Below are 18,942 nucleotides of genomic sequence, written 5' to 3'. Positions count from 1 at the left end.
GTTTTAGCATTATCTAATTATGTCTTTTTCTAAGTCTTGAGTGTATTTCATCCGACAGGGTAAAATGGACTCAAACATCTTCTCCTCTCTTTGCTCTGCTCTCTTTTCTGCTCCAACAGATTATCTTTTTGAAATGGAGCTGTAACCCTGAGATGAGAAAAATAAATTGTAGCTCATTTTCATCTTTTAAATGGGACTAGAATAAAGCACAGTCATATCCTCAGTTAATTTATTCAGGATGTAGTAAAGATTGAAATGATTCCCCCTCTTTGAGAGAACATATATTTACCATGAGGGGAAAACAATCACTGCGTTAGATGACTCCATTTATGTGCAGCATGTGCATACAGCAGTACAACACTCAATAAAAGAAGAGTTGGTCAAAATACCTCTGGTTATCATCAATCAATCTATCAATCAATCAATCTTTATTTATATACCACCAAATCCCATCAAACATTCACAAGTCTTTCCAAACAGAGCAGGTCTAGACCGTACTCTATATTCTATTATTGACAAAGACCCAACATCAAGACAGGATAAGATCCAGTCCCATCTTACAGACAGGAGTCAGTCTGATCTCATCTTAATCCACCATGAGCAGAGCACTTTGCAGCATTTAGCAAGTTACAGTGGCATGGACAAACTTCCTTTAACAGGCAGAAACCTCCAGCAGGACCAGACTCATGTTAGACACACATCTGCTGAGACCGTGTTGGAGAGAGGGATAGAGGGAGATGAAGAGAGAGAGAGAGAGAGATGATAGTGGTGAGATGGATAGTAGTAGTTGTAGCAGCTGGAGTCTGGCACGTCCACAGCAGCAGAGATCCAGAGGAACCTACGAGACAAGGGAGCTCAGGGACTCCAGAAAGGTCTATGGTTAGTAACTTTAATGGGACAGGAAGAGTTAGAGTAAGTTATAGGAAGAGGGAGGAGAGAGAGGGGGAAAGACAGGAGCATTTTGCAAGTTACTTTGGCAAGTAGAAATTTCTTTTAACGGGCAGAAACCTCCAGCAGGACCAGATTCATGTTACACATATATCTACTGAGACCAAGGTGGGTTTGGAGAGAGGGATAGAGGAGAATAAGAGAGAGATGATAGTGATGAGCCAGATAGTAGTAGAAGCTGTTGCCGTTGGAGTCCCGGACGTCGGTAGTACCAGATTCTCGAACGTCCACAGCAGCAGGACGTCTACAGCAGCTGATATTGTTATCATGATCATCCCAAAAGTTGTACAGTCATGTTTTTTATCATCTTAGAAATATTTCAAAAATACAATCTTTGTCTCAATCTCAATCCTGCTCTTATACCAACACGGCTAGATTACTGCAACAGCCTTTTTACCTGTCTGAACCAAAAATCCCTAAACAGACTGCAGATGGTCCAGAACTCAGGCTTTTATCTAGAACCAAGAAATACGACCACACCATGCCTGTTATAGCTTCTGTACATTGGCTGCCAGTACGTTTTAGAATTGATTTTAAGATTTTGTTGGTTACTTTTAAAGCACTGCACGGTCTCTGCCCCGGTTTTATCTCTGACCTTTAAACACTTCAGTGCACAATCTGCGATCCTCGGGCAAAGAGCTACTTTCGGTCCTTAAAAGTCGTCTGAAAACAAGCGGGGGGGGGGGGGGGGGGGGGGGTCGTTTTCATTCTGGGCCCCACCGCTGTGGAATGAACTCTCTGAGGAAATAAGGTTGGCGGTCTCTGTGCTCTCCTTTAAGTCATTGCTCAAAACGTACTTTATCGGACAGCATTTCCTGATTTTGTTTGTATCAGTGTCTTGCGCAGGGTCCTGCCTTTATTTAGTTTTTATCTTGTTTTTATTTTTGTTTTTATTTTATCTGTATGATTTTATGCTCTTTTAATAGTAATGACACTTGCACTAATTGTATGGTCTTTTATGGTCTGCAGCTCATACAGAATGCTGCTGCTCGAGTCCTAACAAGGACCAAAAAAGTAGACCACATCACTCCAGTTCTTAGATCTCTACACTGGCTTCCTGTCGGTCAGAGAATAGACTTTAAAATCCTGCTGATGGTTTATAAAGCACTGAATGGTTTAGGCCCAAAATACATTGCTGATCTGCTACTACTGTATGAACCACCTCGACCTCTGAGGTCATCAGGTACTGGTCTGCTTTCAGTCCCTAGAGTCAGAACGAAACATGGTGAAGCAGCGTTTAGTCATTATGCACCACATATCTGGAACACACTCCCTGAAAGCTGCAGGTATGCTCCAACTCTCACCTCTTTTAAATCAAAGACTAAAACTTTTTTATTTGCCACTGCCTTCCTATCTTAGATTATTTTAACTCACTTTAAATTATAATTTTAATGTCATTTTTAATATATTTCTAATTTTCCTTTTCTTTTCTGTTTTATTATATTTGTCATTTTAATTATGTTCTTTTATGCCTGTCTGAATGTCTCCAATGCTTTTAATGTTTTAATGTAAAGCACATTGAGTTGCCCTTGTGTATGAAATGCGCTATACAAATAAAGCTGCCTTGCCTTGCCTTGCCTTGCCTTGCCTTGCCTTGCCTTGCCTTGCCTTGCCTTGCCTTGCCTTGCCTTGCCTTGCCTTGCCTTGCCTTGCCTTGCCTTGCCTTGCCTTGCCTTGCCTTGCCTTGCCTTGCCTTGCCTTTTAAAATGTCCTTTATTTTGCACATGTCCTTCGAGGCATTGTCAAGCACTTTGTAACAGTTTTTGAAAAGTGCTCTATAGATAAAGTTTATTATTGTAATAAATGTTGCGGGTATCACCAGAGTGTGGCTGAAGTTGCTGCCACCATGTCAGAGTTGTCCAATAACCACAGGCTTCGGATTAGAAAAATATAGCAACTTTTATTGAGGAGCAAATGACATACTTCATACGATGTGGCTGGAAAGACTACAATGAGATATTGTATACTGAGTTAAATGTGTCTGAATAGTGACTTCCCAACAAATGAACCACTGATGTTTGTCTGTAATCACATCATCCTCATTTAAAGGCTACACGTGTTCACAGTATCACTTCACAACGCACATTAGTTTCTCTTTGTTTCGTTCATTTCTGTCACATTTCCTTGCTTTTCAATTAATTACAGAGAATCTTCCCGGTAACAAAAGCCAAGGCTGGCATACCAGGGAGGTATGTAGAGCAAAGAGGTGTTCTGTATTATATTCCCCTCGCTCTTTAAACAGTGTTTTGTTCATGGACATTTTAGTACAGAACTGACGTCTGTGTGTTATGTGACGGTTTATTTGAAGTGGGATGATGCAGGGGGCTTTTTGTGCTTCATGGCTGCTCTGATTTTCAATCAGCTTTTCCATTTTGTTGGTTTTTCAAATTTCATCTCTCAATCTCAAAAACTGGTAGAAATTGGAGAGATTTTGGCGACAGATTTCTCCCAATGCGCCCCGGCAGAAGAGGTGAAGCTTGCCATGTGCGTGATTTGTCGCTTTACTTTAAACTTAAACATTTTCTAACATTGCCTCTGAATCAGGTTGATGGTTGGATGAGCATGGCAGTTGTGTGTTGACCCCTCACCCATCATTCTGTGTGTTTTCATGTACAGACGTCACAATAAGGGTGCCAGGATGCAGGTACACACACACACACACACACACACACACACACACACACACACATACAGTTGACTTAAGGAAACAGAGCAGCTATATAACTCTTCTTAAAGGTACATGTCTGTCCGTTATGTATCGTCCTCTGCACAGTATCTTGTGTTTTTTTAATTACTTTTTAAAGCCATCAAAAAGCGATTAATGTGCGTTTTCGTGCAGCATTCATGTGTGTGTTCCTCACTGTTCCTCACTGCGGTGCGGCAGGCTAAGAAACCAGTTTGTGTCCCCCATGTTTGTGGCTGTCAAAGGTGTGATGGTGTGTGTCGAGTGTGTTTAGGAAATGTACTCTAAGCGTATGCATGACGGGCAAGCTGGGAGGTTAGTTTAGATATGATGCGCTCTGACACACTCGCTTGTTGTGATATTCCTCCACAGGGATGTGGTGGTGGGAGATGTGTGAGGCTGAATTATAAGTAAACTCTGAAAAGCACATAAATCAGCACGATAAGAACAGACTGTGGTCAATTGAAGAAAACCTGGTCACAACTCATCAACTTATCAATTGGTCATTGGGGGGAAGAAGAAGCACATTAGCTCTAGATGAAGCTAATCAGTTACAGTCAGCGCACGCTGGCTGTTTGTCTGAATGATCTTAAGATAAACAGAACAAGCAGCATAGTAAATGGATTTTTAGCCTCATAATGTTGCACTGAAATAGCAATTAACTCAACCAGCGTGCAGCCGCCTTTACTCATATGATTTTTGAAAATGAAACTACCTTATATACACGACTGTAACCCTGACTGTAAGACGAGCTAACTGGCTTTTGAAAAACAATCTTAACTGCTCACATTGAGCAGAAAAGGGTACTTTCCTGACATAGAGGGCATATCAGTGAGACAGTAAGGCCCAATCTAAATGTCCTCCCCATAGACATATAAAGAGTAGACGCCACATTGGCTGTTGGGGCGCAAGAATAAGGCCGCCATCTTGGTCCGGTCATCCTACCCATGATCCTACCTGTAAACCATAGACTGTAAAAAATATGGACATAGTATCTGTGACGTCACCCATCTGTTTCTGAACGCTGTTTTGAAGCCAATCGGCTGCGGCAGCCATATTGCTTCTGTCGAGCCAGTGTGACGTAAAGAGGCTGGCTTTGAGCCTCCTAGCCAACAGCTGCAGTGTTCCCACAGGCAGCTGTGCCTCTGATTGGAGGACTAGTAATCTCAATATCTTCGAAATTGCCGAATTAGAAAAAAATTCACCCCCCTCACAGTGAGAGGACATCGAGAAATTAGCTATTCAGACTACACTCATCTTTCGTACCAGGCTGTAAACATGTTTATTAATGCTGCAAAGATCGTCTTTTTCCCATTCATGTGTATGTGACATCCGGTACTTCCGGCGCCAGCCTCAAGCGGATCCTCGATGAACTGCAGCTTTTAACACTTCCGCATTGACTCATCATTTTAGACCGGAGGTTCCCACTTGCTGTAAACGTAAACTGAAGCACCAGCGACTTCAAGATACCAGAGCACTATGTGGCAAAATACCTATCATACATCACATATATCACATATCAGAATATTCTATTACTGTTAGGCCCACTATGAATATTAAAATACACCAAACCATGTGTCCTGTATCATACCTACATGTATGACGTTTGCAGAAAAAAAAAACCTGCATGAAAATCAGTTTAGTATTTAGCAAGTTATGATTGATTAAATGCGCTGACACTTAATTGCTCCTGCCAAAAAGATTACACTGAGTGGAGCGGGTGACCGGACCAAGATGGCGGCCCCACGGCTCATCAGCGCCAATAGGTAGTAGCGGTGGATGCGGTGTCTACTCTTTATTATGTCTATGATCCTCCCTAAGCCATGAGCCCTTCTTGACTGAATTGACGTCAGCTGTAAAGTGAGTCAACAGATCAGAGGTTTTCAGAAGACCATAAAGACAATTACCGCGGGAAAATCTCGGTCACATGACTCCAGCTGTCCGAAAACGCAACCTGTGGGTGTTGATGGACGAGAGAGCACGTTGCCCGACCACAGCGGATCTGGTTGAAGTCCTGTGTTAGCATGACATCATATGGAGGTTGCTACCATGGAATGTGGGCTTTACCTTGCTCATGTAGCTGCCACCTTAACATCTCTCCTGTCGCTGGTTTTGTTTTTGCATCTGTTTTGTTTGCACTCAACGTCTACTTCACTCACCTGGTGGCTGCTTCACTTTACTGTCTAGATCAGGGGTTCCCAAACTTTTTAGCCTGCGACCTCCAAAATAGAGGCGCCAAAGACTGGCGAAACCCCACTGTCCCTCAAAGTGATTTAATGTGGCTTCATTTAGCAGGTCTGCAGAAAATTTGCCTACCTATATAAGCATGTGTCTGTGTTTCCTGTGCTGTTATGAATTACCTACTGCAACTGATGCTTTTGATAATTAACTGTTCAATAACCCTAAACTTCGGAGTCATCTGGCAACAAAGGAAGGCAGAAAACTCATTACATTTTCTATTTCCAAGGTTTTATTTCAAGTTTAACTGTTTTTGTAGATATTTTTTACTATAATGGGTTAAAGATAACTTAAAAAAAAAAAAAAACATTCTGGAAGACATCTCACGACCCCCCATTTGTGTCTCGCGACCCCCCAGGGGGTCCCGACCCACACTTTGGGAACCCCTGGTCTAGAGCATTACACTTCAGATTTAGGGGCAATGGCTGATCAGTCAACACCAAGTAAAGAGGAGGGGAGGAAAACAGCAGCTGATAGAGACCTCTAACAAATTGAAGAAGGCAGACACATCTTCACTTTGTGATGTTTGCTTAATTGATTTATTCCAGATTTCCAAACAGGAGGGGGCAAAACTTGGAATATTTGTCTGTTTTCCATTTGCTGGCTCCCTCACTTCTATTCACCCAGCTGCATGAACCTACCGTAGTTACAGGAGGTCATGTCCTTTCTACTTATTAACTCAGTTGGTTGTGTAAGGAGTGTTTGTGTGCATGCGTGTGTGTTGCAAGGGAATGTGCCGATGCCTGTTTCCATAGTAGAGGGGGTGAGTGTGAGAGCAATGCAAGGCTAACGGAGAACATACAACGAGCAGGATATCAGCGGTATGAGAGAGGCGATTTTCTGCAGGAGTCCGGGGAGTGCATGGCTGAGGATTTAGGGTCTGACTCTTGGCATTCTCCACGGGACACTGAGAATGGTATGTACTGGCCAAGCCCTCTTCCCATGTGCCTCCCCCCTCTCTCTATCTCCGTCTCTCCTCATGCTCACACATAGATTTTATGATTCTCATCTGGACAAGAACCCTTTTGGACACTTGCCTTCAGATGCAGAGCAGCCATGATTCCATCGTACCAGACACAAAAACCCCACCGTGTCCTGAATGTAGCAGAAGCACAGAGCTGCAATGACCATCTGCGAGTGGCTCAGCTGTACCAAAATTTTTCTTACAGCACAGATGTCTCCTTAGTACAAGTGGGGATGATTTATTTTTTATTGGCACTGAGTTTTATTATCTCTCCTGTGTGGATATGAGAGACATACTGAAGAGCTGTTATATTTGTCTACATGCAGTGAGGAGAGGAAACGCTGCTGGATGTTGAATGAAGTGATTATGCACAGAGAGTAGGTTGTTAAAGCATGAAGAAGATAAGCATCACTTTGTAAGGGTTTTTTCTATATGCTATAAGAACCCATTTGCGGTACACCATCCTGTGTAATGCACAGCTTTGCACTTAAGACGCCATCATTTGATGTACAGTATTGATTTACAGATGATAATATTTCCTCTGATAAAAGTTGTCTCTTGAATCTTTGGTTGGAGCTGCATCCGGAGCAAACTTAAGCTCTGCTGGAAGTTGGATGAAAATGAACCTCCAAAGCTACTTTTTGCTCATATTTATACGTTTCAGCTGATCGGGAAAGGGGTCAAGGAAAAAGTTCTGCCATACTGTGTCATATTATGTTTTATCAATGTTCATTTTGTTGATTTCTAGATTTCAGAACTCTTACGTGTCTTCTTCTTCTTCTTCTCTTTTCTTTGTGGTTATATTTTGGCCACAGTGTCAGCAGGCTCACATACACTACCAGTCAAAAGTTTGGAAACACCTTCTCATTCAAGGGTTTGTATTTATTTTAATTATTGTAAACACTGTAGATTAACACTGAAGACATCAAAACTATGAAAGAACATATATGGAATTATTTAATGAACAAAAAAGTGTTCTATATTTTAGATTCTGTAACGTAGCCCCCTTTTTCCTTCATGACAGCTTTACACACTCTTGGTATTCTCTCAGTCTGCTTCATGAAGTGGTCTCCTGGAATGGTTTCTAATGAACATGAGCCTTGTCAAGAGTTCATTTGTAGAATGACTTGCCTTCTTAATGTGTTTGAGACCATCAGTTGTGTTGTTCAGAGGTAGGGTTAGTACACAATGGATAGCCCTATTTGACTACTGTTGTAATCCAGATTATGGCAAAACCAGATTATTTCATAGTTTTGATGTCTTCAGTATTAATCTACAATGTTGAAAATAATTCAAATAAATAAAAACCATTGAATGAGAAGGTGTGTCCAAACTTTGGACTGGTAGTGTTCATATTTCTATACACAGGCTGTATTTGATTTCTATCTTTGGATTGATATGATCACCTGTGGTGCATCAGACATGCTTTGAGAACCAACATCTGTAAGGCCACCTGCTATACAGCAATAACAGACCATCAACTTCAGCAGCTGACCACATTAACATACTGGGGCATATGCCACGTGTTTGCATAGCACTGAAACTCCAGCCGCGAGAATTGAAGCCAATGTGGAAGTGTTAAAAACTGCAGTTCATCGAGGATGAGCTTGAGGCTGGCTCCGGAAGTACAGGAAACCACATACACACCAATTCAAAAAAGCTGATCTTTACAGCAGAAATAAACATGTTTACAGCCTGGTATAAAAGACAAGTGTACTGTAGTCTGGATAGCTCATTTCTCTATTGGCACACACTGTACGGGGGTGAATTTTTTCATAACCCAGCAATTTCGAAGATACTAAGATTACAAGTCTTCCATTACGAGAGGCACAGCTGACTTGATTGACAGGCGGGAACACTGTAGCTGTTGGCGAGGAGGCTCAAAGCCCGCCTCTTTACGTCACACTCGCTCAACAGTAGTTATGTTGAGTTTAGCATTTCCAATATGGCTCCGGCCGTTGATTGTCTTCAAAACAGCGCTTCAGAAACAGATGGGTGACATCACAGTCTATAGTACGTACCCAGTGCCCTGTGATTGGTCTGCTGGGTAGCATCGTATTTCCTGCATGTAAAACTGGCAAAAAAAATGGCTCTCATAAAGAAGCCCACAAGTTATCAGACACTGTTGATGACTCTGTTGTGGAGTGCCCACAGTTTTACAGAGAAAGACCTTGCTACAGTGAATCCTCAATTTTGTTGATTTACAATCAAACAATCTGGAATTTTTAACATCTCTTTATGAAATAATGGAAGGAAGTATTAAAAGAAGTATCAGTATCGCTAAGCAGTCTGCATTGATCCTACTGATACCCATTTCCCTGTCAGATCCTCATCTGCTATCTCCATTTGTTTCCCACTGTGCTGACATCTCATCCCAGCCAAATCAAGCAGGAAACAGGATGGTCAGGCAATTCTCCCCTGAGAAGGCATGAGAAATAGTGAAGAAGAGAACAGGGCAGGATTCTCTGAAGACTTTAGCTGATGGAGGTTTCCCCCCCCCCTCTTCTGAAAAGTCAGTTTTCTTCTGAGCAGTTGAAGAGTTGGAAAGTAGAAGTCAGAGGAGGACAAAGAAGAACCTGTGATGAGAGGAGAAAGAGAAGTAGAAAACACAAAGATCGGTCTCGCTCTGTTTGTGAAGCAGAACATCTGCTGAAGGAGCCGATTCTGGTTCACCTCCATCACCTACCTCTGTTAATCATAACACACAGCCTCACACGCCTGCATGCACACAGCAGCATGCACACAGCAGCACGCACACACTCATATGATGGTCACTGGCCAAATTACTGTCACTGGAGATTGCATGAGAAAGAGAGCTGTAAAAGGGTCTTTAAAGCACACAGCTTTGTGACTCTGTGAAAGTTAAAGGGTCAGTTCACCCTGAAAAAAATTGCATACATTCCTGCTTCCTTTGACTCAAATATACACGTGTGTAGTACATGTTGCTCTGGTACAGGGTTTTGTTGACATTTCTGCACCCATCTCAATGCAAAAACATGAGTGGAATTGTTTTTGGAGTAAACACTGAACACTAATCCCTATGAGAGAGAGAGGAAGCTGATAGCTCAGTTCTTACTGCCTCTATGCATCTTACTTATTGTCATTGATGATCTGCATAGCACAGGACTTCCACTAGATCCGTGGCGGTCCATATCCAATCAGTTGTGGTCCGGCTCCCTGCTCTCCCGTCTGCAACACCCACCAGTTGGGTTTTCAGAACGCAGCATAAAGCAGGACCACTGGAAAGCTGGAGTCATGTGACCGAGGTTTTCCCGCGGTAATCACTGAATCAAGGATTCTCCTCCTCCCCTTCTCCTCATCCATGTTGTCTTTCTGGTCCTCTGAAAACCTCTGACCTGTTGACTCCAGGCCTGGCTCCGCTCATCATGACTTTGGTTTGTTGTTGTAGTTAAGTGAAATATGATCTGGTGATAACACAGAGTGTTTTATTCTGAAAAGTAACCGGATGTTTTCATTTTGTTTTGGTGCCTGACTTTCATACTCCCTCCCACTTGCTCTCTGTCACCTTCAGTCTCTGCGCACCTGCTCTGGATCTGCAATCAACACACCTGCCTGCATCATGCCATCAGTCATGCACAGTTGAGCTACAGTTATAGCTCGTTAAGGCAATATGATTTGATTACTGTCTTTACTTTAACGATAACTTGGTCTCGTTTACTTTCCAGCTTCTTCTGTTGAGGTTTTGTTTGGTACCCGGCTTCCTTCTATGCATGTGTGGTATTCAACTTCTGGGTCAAAGCCTGGTGTGCAAACTGTGGAGCATGCACATAGATAGAGGGAGCTTATCTTGTGCTTAATTTATTTTTTCTAGAACACTCCATAAACAGGACATCCACCAAATCCGTGTACGGTCTGTCTCCGATCCGCTGTGGTCCGGCTCCATGCTCTCTCGTTCGTAAACACCCACTGATTGCGTTATCAGAATGCAGCATAAAGCAGGACTGCCGGACAGCTGGAGTCATGTGACCGAGGTGTTCCTGCGGTAATCACTGAATCAAGGATTCTCCTCCTCCCCTTCTCCTCATCCATGTTGTCTTTCTGGTCCTCTGAAAACCTCTGACCTGTTGACTCCAGGCCTGGCTCCGCTCATCATGACGGTTTGTTGTTGTAGTTAAGTGAAATATGATCTGGTGATAACACAGAGTGTTTTATTCTGAAAAGTAACCGGATGTTTTCATTTTGTTTTGGTGCCTGACTTCCTGTCCCGCTCCTCCTGCTCTGTTGAGATTGATGCGTCCGGCATCCAGCAGAAATAGAAGTCTTGTGTATTTGATCTGTTGTGTTCTGACCTGCTGGATCAGAGACGCAGCCGGAACACAAAGGAGTGGATCCAGTGGAAGTTAACACATTGACTAGAATAGAAACCTATCAGGTCCGGTCTCTTAACGGATCGGAGACGGACTGGACACGGATCTGGTGGAATTTGGCCGCATGGATGTCATTGAGAAAAAGTTTGAAAGTTAAAAAGCATATTTGACAACATCTGAGCACAGCTAACTTTTGCATATGGCCTGTTTGAAAATGATGCTTTAAGATCACAGATGCGATGGGATATGAGAAACTTTTGGTTATGATACTGTCAGTTTTTATTTAATTTAAGCTCCCCAGCATCTAGTTTTCCAAAGTTCAGGTAATCAAAGTCAGAACAGGCTTTTGGTAAAGGACATAAAAAGACAAGGCATGTATTTATAAAGCACCATTCATACAAAGAACAATTCAAAGTGCTTTACAGAGTTAAAAACAAAAAACAGTAACAACCAACAAAAATATACAGCAAACACTTCAAACATTAACATTTTATATGCGGCCAGTTATGTTTGATCTACACTCTCTCTCTCTCTCTCTCTCTCTCTCTCTCTCTCTCTCTCTCTCTCTCTCTCTCTCTCTGTCTCTCTCTCTCTCTCTCTCTCTCTCTCTCTGTCTCTCTCTCTCTCTCTCTCTCTCTCTCTCTACATAGTAAACAGTGTTGGGTCTTATTATTTATTTAAATTAGGAGGGCTTATTATAAATAATGAGCCCCCTTCACTGCTCTGAAGTCCGTATTTTGCAGAGTCTTTTCCAGCCGGACACAGAATCACAACTGAACTCGTCTGAACCAAAATGAACCTTTAATCATTTGATTCATCTCAGACCTTCTTCCCAATAATTCAGACTCACGCATTGAATCTTTTCGAGTCAAGTCACAGCCCAAAGCTGGCTCACACCTCTTGACACCTCCGCAGGGTGCCCGAAAGCCCAACATCTAATTGATCCAATATGAGGTTAATTCCATAACGCCATACCTTGTCAGAAAATATCCAATTCAAAATATGACATTAAACAAACATAAGCATGAAACATAAAATATTTTAAAATCTAAGGTCAAGAAAGAAAGAAAGTAAAATTAGTTAAAATAAATCATTAAAACTCAGTTTGTATAAAATAATTCTAAATAAGAATAAAAAAGAATGAGACACAAATGAAGGATTCATCTCCGAGTTTCAGTTGTTAGTCAGTCACCATGTGGTGCAGAGCGACTCACTAGACAACATTATAAGTGCTCGTTTAGCTCCATTACAGCCACTGCACTCACTGTCTCCACCCACACACCCTCCATACTCGGACTAATTACCTGCCTCTCATCACATAATGCCGTTTTATTGATTTAAACAACCTAATTAGAAGATGCTCATGGTGGGAAACGTGGACTGCATACATTCCATGAGGATGGGGGGCAGTCTGATGGACTTCATTGATGGTGTGAGGTCAGTCTTCTTGATGTTGTATTTCTCTTAGATTTTAAAATGATTGGCTGTCACATAAAGATAATGAGACAAGTATAAGAACAAAGAGGACCAAGTTATGTTTTCCAAGCAGACCAGAGAGTGTTAAAGATTTCAACAACAGGATGAAGTGAAGTTTTTAGTTTGAGTCAGCAGTCGCTAGAGACGAGTGGCCTCCCCTATAATGAGCTACAGGTGTAAAGAACAGTCACAGTGATCATCTTTTCTTTCTTCTATAAATATAAATGACAAAAAGCATGTGTGTAAATGTGTGTGTGTATAACAGAGGGAGGCAAATGAACTATGCAAATAATGGCTTAAACCAGTCTGCTTTAGCAAATATCCCTTGGGAGCTGTAGCTGTTGCATAAACAAACACAAACACTGAAACAGCGCAAAGCATGCAGTCCTGTGTTCTGATTTACATGAATGCTGCATTAATCTGATATATTCAAAAGAAGACGCCGTGACTCACATGGACTGATTGTTCTCATAGAGCCGGCAGGGCTGTGGTATAGCTCTGCCTCGCTCCCTGATAACACCAAAAACATGTGCAGCTCTATATTTATCATGTGGTTATCAGACAGAGGAGCTCTGCTTTTCCCTGGAATGTGATGTAAAATAAGTTCTGCCCAGATATGAGGAAGAATGCTGCACTGGTTCAGAGTCTGCACACGTTCAAAGAAAGGTTTCTTTAGTAAATGCACAGAATATACAGCAGAATCACCTTCCTCTGGAAACTGATGAGTGTACAAGGCTGACACTCACTACTCACTAAAAGTCTCTGAATCACAAAATGTTAAAGCAGGAAGTGAGAAATTATCAATGCAAGAGCCTCAGAGCACTTGAAAGACAGATGATACATATTGTAGAATACCTGTCGGGTGAAGAATAATGAAGACTCACTTCCACCAAATACCACTCAGGTGTTGAGAAACTGACACATAAGGCGTTTTTTGACCGCAGGGACTTAACCCCTGAGCTATGTGCAATTTGACCGGAGGAACCAGGGTCTAAATTTAGTTCAGGGGTAGATAATATCCCCCCTGAAAAGCCCCTGCTTGAGGGGTAGTACTTTTCAGAGGTCCCAGGACTTTCGGGGGTCAGGGCCTGCAATGCTGAACGTTTCTGATTGGTAGATTAACCGCAGTGTTTTTATTCCACCCGCCTTCCACACTAACATCAAACACATCTGTGATTCACTTGATTTAACAGCTTAACATGCGTCTCTCCCGGTGTTACGGTTTTAAAAGTGTCCCTGTAAACTGGAGACCTTCAGCTGAACGTGTCAGTGTTTGTGGAGTTTACACAGCTGTTGAAACACAGAGGGAGTTCCTGGGAATGCAAATTAGTTTAGTTTTTATTAAGATTTCAAAATATCCTCATCAGGTATTTAATGATCGTCTAAAGACGTTTATGAGGGATGCATCCGACTGAAAGTCTCCAGTTAACAAGGTTGCGGTTTAAATCAAAACACCGGCTGATCTCTGTCACGGCTTTTTGAGTTCAAAAGGATTTTAAAGCCGTGTTGAAACGTCTTTGCTACTCGCGCTTATCTCCTCTCACGTGTTGATTCAGTGAATCCATCTGTGAGGAAATATAGCACCATCTAAAACAGCGCCAACTGAGTCTCTTCCATGCTACCAGGTCAAAACGCTGATAACAATGGGAGCACAGGAATCTTTTAGTTCTCGAGAAAGTTGGTCTGGGGGCTAAAAGAACCCAGAACTCTTGGTCAAAATGCACCTATATGGGCCTTGATAAGTTAAAGCTCCTGTAAGGTTTTTTTTTTAGCTGGCTATGAAATACTTAAAATGAATACTGGTGCATCTTTATGAGCTACAGAAGCAAAGAGACATCCTGTATATAATTCTGTGTCTCAGTCACTCCTCTATGACATCTGTTTGCTTGTAAGTGTGAGTTCTCTGTTTATATTCAGACTGGTTAGTGTGAATGTGAAGTGCTTGGTGTGTTTCATACTCCCTCCCACTTGCTCTCTGTCACCTTCAGTCTCTGCGCACCTGCTCTGGATCTGCAATCAACACACCTGCCTGCATCATGCCATCAGTCATGCACAGTTGAGCTACAGTTATAGCTCGTTAAGGCAATATGATTTGATTACTGTCTTTACTTTAACGATAACTTGGTCTCGTTTACTTTCCAGCTTCTTCTGTTGAGGTTTTGTTTGGTACCCAGCTTCCTTCTATGCATGTGTGGTATTCAACTTCTGGGTCAAAGCCTGGTGTGCAAACTGTGGAGCATGCACATAGATAGAGGGAGCTTATCTTGTGCTTAATTTATTTTTTCTAGAACACTCCATAAACAGGACATCCACCAAATCCGTGTACGGTCTGTCTCCGATCCGCTGTGGTCCGGCTCCATGCTCTCTCGTTCGTAAACACCCACTGATTGCGTTATCAGAATGCAGCATAAAGCAGGACTGCCGGACAGCTGGAGTCATGTGACCGAGGTGTTCCTGCGGTAATCACTGAATCAAGGATTCTCCTCCTCCCCTTCTCATCATCCATGTTGTCTTTCTGGTCCTCTGAAAACCTCTGACCTGTTGACTCCAGGCCTGGCTCCGCTCATCATGACGGTTTGTTGTTGTAGTTAAGTGAAATATGATCTGGTGATAACACAGAGTGTTTTATTCTGAAAATGAACCGGATGTTTTCATTTTGTTTTGGTGCCTGACTTCCTGTCCCGCTCCATCTGCTCTGTTGAGATTGATGCGTCGTGTTCCGGCATCCGGAAAAAATAGAAATCTTGTGTATCTGATCCGGAGGGCTCAGACCTGACGGATCAGAGACGCAGCCATAATGCAACGGAGCGGATCCAGTGGAAGTTAACACATTGACTAGAATAGAAACTATCAGATCTGGTGCAGTTAGGGATCGGAGACAGACCCAGACACGGATCTGGTGGAATTTGGCAGAATCAGGGGAAGAGACACAAGGTACCACTTTGTCTACAGGGGGCGCAAAAATCCACACGAAGAGAAAGTTCCTCACGGGAGTTTTAATCAACCTAAACCTCTTTGTAATTAATACACTGTGATCAAGCTAGTAGTGATGTGTCGGTCGCGAATGATCCAGCTCTAAGAGCCGGCTCTTTGAAGTGAACGACGGGAGCCGGCTCCTGACTTCGAGACGTTTTTTTTTATTTTTCTCATCTTTTTCTGTTAAAGCCTCACGTGATTGGTCAAGACATATGGTGGCATCTTGACCAATCACGTGTCTACATTGAGCAGAACGGGGAGGGGAGGGGTGACAGACACACACAGCATAGTGAACACACCAACAGGAGGGAGACGAGAGGGAGAACGTGCGCGACAGACAGAGAACGCACTAGAAAGGTTAGAAAACGAGTGACTGCTGGAGACGCAGTAAACTTTAGACACATTTAAACGGCATAGACTGTTTAAAGGCAGAGTGTAGACTGTGGAAGGTGAAAGTGTCATCAATCAGGGTCCACAAAAAACCTGCAAAGGCTCATTAGAAGTGTCTGTGAAGAATCTCAGCCATCCAAGTCATGGACATTAGAACTGTTTATCCATCAGTGCAATAAGTAAAGAATAAAGACAGTGAAGGGAACCTGCTGTTAATGAAGGGGTTTAAAAGTTTATAAATAATATACATACATCAGAGATTGGATCTTTTTGTCTAATTGTGATGGGTCTTGTTTTTTGTACTTTATAATACATTTTTGTAGCACTCTGCTCCGTGTTGAATATATAAATAAAGCCTAATGAATAATAAACATTTGATATAATTTATGTTTTTTACATTAGTTACTCATTTTATATATAATTTTATATTATTTTAGGTCATACATTAATTTAAACATGAAAAAATCTGAGGAGCCACTCAGGAGCCGAAAGAGCCGGCTCTTTGTAGTGAGCCGATCAAAAAGAACCGGCTCTCTAAAAAGAGACGGAATTCCCATCACTACAAGCTAGACAGATTTTGTTCCAAACCCAGAGAAGATGAAATCCTTGAAGTGCAAAGACTTACAGCAGAGAGTAATTTCAATGTAAAAGCAGCTAGAATCAGACAGTTTGAGGACGAGCATTTAAAACCTGAGGAGTACGTTTCTGAAAAACAGATTTAATTAGGCTGGAAAAGGTAGAAGGACATCCTCATTCCACTGCATGCTGGTGTGTGTGCGTGTGTTAGTGTGTTAGTGTGTTAGTGTGTGTGTGTGTGTGTTAGTGTGTTAGTGTGTGTGTGCGTGTGTTAGTGTGTTAGTGTGTTAGTGTGTGTGTGTGTGTGTGTGTGTGTGTGTGTGTGTGTGTGTGTGTGTGTGTGTGTGTCACTTTGAGTGTGTAATGTAAGACCTGACTGTGAGATCGATAAGGCTATCAGTTGTACATAATCCTGTGATTATGCAGTGAGCTCTGCACAGTCTTGTGGTTCAGTTAAAGCAGACACACAGACGCTTTCTGTACACACACACACACACACACACACACACACACACACACACACAGTTGAACATATGGTCTTGTATGCCCTGCTACACATGAAAATCAAGTAAATCTCTAAAGAACTGGAACTGTGGGAGGAGGTGGAATTACATAATGGACAGATCCAAGGTCTAATTTAACCCCAGTTTACAAGTTGGATAAAAAAAGATCAGACATAAAATTGATTGCTCATGCATAAGGCTGGACACTTCATATATAGGAGCATGTACACAGCATGAAAGAAAACATTGTGATTGATTATTTTCACCTTGTAATTACTCACCCTACTGTTGAGATTCTGATCCCTTATCTGCTGTATGCATACCAAGCTGATCATCGGATTTAGAACAACTTGTGCTCAACATTAACATTGCATTCTGCACATTTGAACTAATTATACAAGGTCACACAGATTCTTGTTATGGCCCCACTTCTGCACTTTCATGATACTACAGGGGAGAAGTCTGAGGATTCTGTCAAAAAATGAAGTGAAAACAGAAACCAACGTGTGAGTGGCTTTACCAAACCTCAGCACAAAACTCAGAAGTTACCATTGAGACAGCTTTCACTTCGCTGATTCACCGTTTTCTCCTTCCTTGGACCTCTTTTGAAAGGCACAGACATCCATCCATCTTCCTCCGCTTATCTGGGTCGCGTGGGCAGCAGTCTCAGCAGGGATGCCAAGACACACCTCCCCGGCCACTTCCACCAGCTCTTCTAGGAGGATACTGAGGCGTTCCCAGGCCAGCTGAGAGATATAATCTCGCCAGCGTGTCCTGGGTCTTCCCCGTGGCCTCCTCGTGGCCCCGGACATGCCTGAAACACCTCTGCGGGAGACGTCCGGAAGGCATTCTGACCAGATGCCCAAACCACCTCATCTGGCTCCTCTCGATGTGGAGGAGCAGCGGTTCTACTTTCTCTCTAAGGCTGAGCCCAGACACCCTGCGGAGAAAGCTCATTTCAGCCGCTTGTATTTGCGATCTCGCTCTTTCGGTCACTACCCACAGCTCGTGACCATAGGTGAGGGTTGGAACGTAGATTGACCGGTAAATTGAGAGCTTTGCCTTCTGGCTCAGCTCCCTCTTCACCACAACAGACCGGTACATCACTGCAGACGCTGCACCAATCCATCTGTCAATCTCTCGCTCCCTCTTCCCCTCACTCGTGAACAAGACCCTGAGATACTTAAACTCCCCGCCTGGGGTAAAGACTCTCCTCCGGTCCAGAGTGGGCAAGCCACCCTTTTCCGACTGAGCACCATGGCCTCAGACTTGGAGGTGCTGATCCTCAACCCCACTGCTTCTCACCGAACTGGACACCCTCCGCCACTTGGCTGCGTCTAGAAATTCTGTCCATTAAAGTTATGAACAGAACCGGTGACAAAGGGCAGCCTTGGCGGAGTCCAACCCCAACTGGGAACAGATTCAATTTACTGCCGACAATGCGAGGCAGGCACTGACTCTTAAAAAAATGTGTTTTAAAAAGTTTGGCAATTTCCGGAGAGAGACCGTGAGGAAACATCCTGTGATTACCTGAAATGGCTGCATAAGAAGGCTCCAACCCATAGTTCATATCAATTACAGAGTTCCTCAGGGTATTTCATGTGAAACACATCTTTACACTGCTGAAATTTAATCTCACAGAATGTGTTACATGCATGAAGGTAACATAGAAATGTCCCCACAGGAGCATGTAAGTCTCTGTCTCTACTCCTGCAGCTGACACGAGCTGCACATGGTTTCATGGTTGTCGTCATTTTGAAAACCAAAGATCTTTGTCAGATGCAGCAGTCCACCATGGACACTCACACACTCATGATCTGGCACATGATCATCATCATTATGATCATAATCATCATCATT

At 42.8% G+C, this 18,942-nt stretch overlaps 1 protein-coding gene across 1 annotated transcript in view; it reads left to right on the top strand.

The window, feature by feature from the left end:
• The window catches only part of gcgrb (glucagon receptor b), a 97,481-nt gene that overhangs the window by 52,010 nt on the left and 26,529 nt on the right, over positions 1 to 18,942 (top strand). The gene's annotated exons all lie outside the window — the stretch shown is intronic.

The sequence above is a fragment of the Notolabrus celidotus genome, chromosome 7 (genome assembly GCF_009762535.1).
Source record: "Notolabrus celidotus isolate fNotCel1 chromosome 7, fNotCel1.pri, whole genome shotgun sequence".
Classification (NCBI taxonomy): Eukaryota; Metazoa; Chordata; class Actinopteri; order Labriformes; family Labridae; genus Notolabrus; species Notolabrus celidotus.
The sequence above is the reverse complement of the archived record's forward strand: the minus strand, read 5'-3'. Positions and strand labels throughout refer to the sequence as shown.